Source organism: Pundamilia nyererei, unplaced genomic scaffold, assembly GCF_000239375.1.
Source record: "Pundamilia nyererei isolate P.nyererei 1_Seehausen unplaced genomic scaffold, PunNye1.0 scaffold00113, whole genome shotgun sequence".
NCBI classification, from domain to species: domain Eukaryota; kingdom Metazoa; phylum Chordata; class Actinopteri; order Cichliformes; family Cichlidae; genus Pundamilia; species Pundamilia nyererei.
In genome coordinates, this window is record NW_005187514.1 from 283,900 (window position 1) to 288,294 (window position 4,395).

Below are 4,395 nucleotides of genomic sequence, written 5' to 3' on the forward strand. Positions count from 1 at the left end.
AGATGAAGGTGATGGTTGTGGCTAGCAAAGGTGAAACATCCATTACAAATGCTGCTATAGCCTCACTATCTGAATTTTGCCAACTTTATGCATAGAAGGTTACTGCAGATGTGGGCTGGATTTAAACTGACCACCCAAGATGTTTATTTTTCACGCACAAGAAGGTGAAATTATATTGGGTAATTATGTAGTAATAACCATTAAAGGAAATATATAATTAGGAGAATACTTTAGTCTAAGCGTGTCACCTCAGTTTATGATATAAACTCAAGGCAATCACACTGAAGTCATGCATATCTTTCCCCTGGACTTCAATAATGGATGTAAAAGTAATTTCCAGTATTTCTGAAATGACCACCTAATGCTAAATGACTCAGCTACTGTACAGCAGCAAGCCAAATCCCAGCACCTCAGGCTAGAATAACATTTGGCTCAGACAATATGCCACCAGACCATGCCCTCCTTCATTAGTTCTGCTTGTGTGGTTTTCATGATGTTCAGAGAGCCATCTTTGACCGCCATCTGCCCTGGAAGTTTGGCTTGCCAGAGACGTTAGTAAGCTGCACACACAGGGTGTATCAGTCAATGAATATGCAGCTTTTATCCATACTCATCTCCAGATGAATGTCCAAATTGTGTTACAAAAATATTTAAGTATACTACAAGATTTTAAATGGTCAAAAAACCCCAAATCATCCATAATTATTTCTATTTAAAAGAATTAGGCCCACTATACATGTGCTGGAGCTTCCTAGCCTGGTGCTTTAGTGACTAAAGGGGTCATCAGATAAATCCAAGGACATGTGCGGTAATAAGAAACTGAACACCATCCATCCATCATCCATTCATCCATCCATCCATCTAATGTTAACCAGAATTGTTAAATACAAATAAAGATGGAGGAAAAAGGCAAACACCCTATAGTATATGGGTTGTCTGCTGATGTGGCATATTTATATGCAGACTGTTTAAAAATGAGTTGTGACTAAAAAGGTCATAAACCACCAGTGGCCACGGACCAACTCTCTCTCTCCTTCTCATGCTCCCTCTCTTGGTTGTCACAAGACTTTTAAGAAAGCTTTGCTTCCTCTGTCTCATTTCAAAGGTCATTAAGTTCTCTGAAACCTGAAAATTTGTGTTGAACATTTATTCATCTGTCCATCCAACCATCTGTCTGGGGAAGAGTTTGGTCACACCCTCCACAGGTCACAATCTATCAGAGGGCTAACACCAAGAGACACACAGTCATTCAGACTTACATTCTCATCTACAGCACAGCTAATTTAGAACCACCAGTTAACCTAACATACCTGCCTTTGGGCTGTGAGAGGGAGCAGGCCCCGGCTGGCCAGTGGATTCAAACCCAGGGCCTCCTTGCTGTGAGGCAACAGTACTAATTACCGTCCCGCCATTGCCCCAGTGTTGAACTTGTTCTTTACTCCGTTGCATGTTTTACACTGTAGGGTGAAGTGCATCTCAGCCTCACCCATAAACGATTGACCACATATTCTGTTTCCTTTTTTCAGCTGTGAAAACCGAGTTAGGATACATGTCTGCTTTTATCTCTGAGGCTAGAAAGATATCTTCCAATTCCTAATTCCTTGCGTTTTTAGGACAAGGAAAAATTGTGTTTAGTTTGTTTGTAGCATTCCAATTACTTTTCTTCATTCTTTATTTCCTCTTCATGCCTGAGAGAACAGTTTCCATTCAAAGGATTTACTATACATTACCATATATATATATATATACACATACATACATACATATGCCTCAGAGAAACAGCAATCAGGACTTCAGAACTAGAAACAAGAGTGGCTGGTAAAATTATTCTTCCTCCTCCACACATTTCAAACTTTTCTGAAACTGTGCATTTCACTGCTGCCCCTCTTTAAACTGTCTGAATGCCATCATCTCTACCTCCTACACCTCTACCTCCTCTTCATCTGTCTATTTGCTTGTGCGTGCGTGACAGAAAAAAAAAAAAGACAGACAGACCCAAACATGCACACATTTTTAAGCACAACAACACATTGGCATTTTTATCATTTCTTCAGGGGAAAATGACTGCAGCAATAACATCCAAGACTATTTCCGTTCATTTTTTTTTCTTGGCATGTCATCCATCAGTCCATTAACATGGTTTAGAAAACAAATAAAAAGCACACTACAAGAACATTTAAAGAATCCTCATATCACATAGAAAGGAATATAAACAGAAAGGGAAGTAGCTGTGCCATTCCTTCCCAAAACTACTGTAATGTGCAATCAAAGCACTTAATATCCGTTCATTGAGCTAGTCTGTGGCTATCAAAACCACTCTGCTATTGCACACTGCAGCTTCCAGAGAAGGTTGATGACTGCTCACAGCAGTGAGTGCACTCAGTCAATTAACCTCTGTTAATAAGAGTAAAACAGCATTAACATGAGAACTGCATCAAAACTAACCTTTTTTAAGCGAATAACTACATGCTTAAAAACATTAACCTAACAAAAAAAGATTGTAATAACTAATAAGTGCATCATATTAGTCATCATATTAGATACTCTCGAAGGTACACAGATGCAGGGGGCTACTCTCCACCTGAGTTATCTTTATTTCCTCTTCATGAGCAACGCCTTACTGCAGAATGGCAGATGCTGAATTACAAAACACAGTCTCAGTAAGGTCACCCTGGGTGCCGCTGCCCACCCACCTTCATCCACATCACCCTGGAAACAGGATGATTTTAAGATGCTCCTCTGCACAAATCGAGTAAAAAAAATGCAGCTATGCTGGCTTAAAAGCTGAAAATCTACATTAGATCTAGAGTACCGCCATTTAGTGATTGAATTAGATTAGAATTTTATTATAATGGCCATAATAATGATTTTGTTTTTCAGTCAAGCAATTAAGCAACCAAGCAACCACTAACCACTCAACAAGCCAGACACTCCTGAGGAAATGATACTTCACTTAATAGGCATAGAAGCTTTATTTGATCTGCCATTTTCCACTTAGAACAGAGTCACTTTGAACAAAGGTTTCCGAGTTTTACAACAGCAAAGGACTCTTCACATCAGAACATAAAGGCAGTGACAACAGTTTGGACCAGGAGAGACACAAATGTCCTTACAACACGGTTTGCAAGCATTTTAAAGTCTGCTCATTTGTGTGGGTTCATTCATGATCTGCATGGGCTAGTAAGAGTGCAACCTTTAAAAAATAAATTAATTTAGACATTTGTCTTAAAGGGAAGGAACATTTCCAGCTGAGATGCACGCATGCTCCTAACAACAATATGCAGAAAATAATCAAATTTATGCACAAACCTCATGGACCCTCTAGGTGTACAGAAAACAGTATAGTATGTAGAAGATTTCAGTTCATGCAAAAAAAAAGTAAAGTGTAAAATAAATATGACAAACGCGGGCGGTGTGGTAGTTCACTAAAACGAAGAAAATGTTGTTAGTGACGATATAATAATCTAAATATCTTACAATTTATCGGCAGTATACTATTTGCAGTTACAGCATGTAGAAACTCTCCACGATATAAAACATTTTAACATGAAACCACATCTTTAAACTCTAAAACTTGAACTCATTTTCACATTGAAGCATAATAATACAAACATGACTTTCTAGCTGAAACTCAGTCACTCACATGAAACTTTTAGAAATGGCACAGATACGCACGAGACACATACATTCACCAATCCAAAGAGTAAAGTTTTCTGTTTTTGGCTTTACATTACTGAACTTCTTAACACTGTCCTGGCAGAATACATTCTCTACAGAAAATACCACACAGACCATGAGGTGTGTGGATATTTGACTAGTGTGTGTGTGTGTGTGTGTGTGTGTGTGTGTGTGTGTGTTTTCCATGCATAAAACCTTGCAACAAAAGATGTCTTTTTGAATCTCATTTCTTTGTACTTTTCCATCTTGATTTAAACCCGGGAAGCGAAAGAATGACATGCACCAAATATAAAAAAGAAATTAATGTATTGCCCTAACATTGATACAGCAGAAATTGAGGGATTCATAAACATGAGCGATAAGAAGATGCTAAAGAGTTGCACATATATCTCAACTGAATATTTCTTGTATTATTTTCCTAGTGATAAAACATCATTGCCAAATCAGGACCCCTGACTCTAAATTATGATTTTTTTTTATTTTATTTTTTTTTAAATACAATAAGTCTCTGAGTGGCTGTGAAGCAGTCACCTAGTATTATGAAATACATGATATAGTGATGGAGCTCAGGGTGACTCATTCATATATATGTATATATATATATATATATTATATTTATTAGGGGTGCAACAATACTCGTATTGATATTGAACCGTTCGATACGGTGCTTTCGGTTTGGTACGCATATGTATCGAACAATACAAAATTTTTAATTTA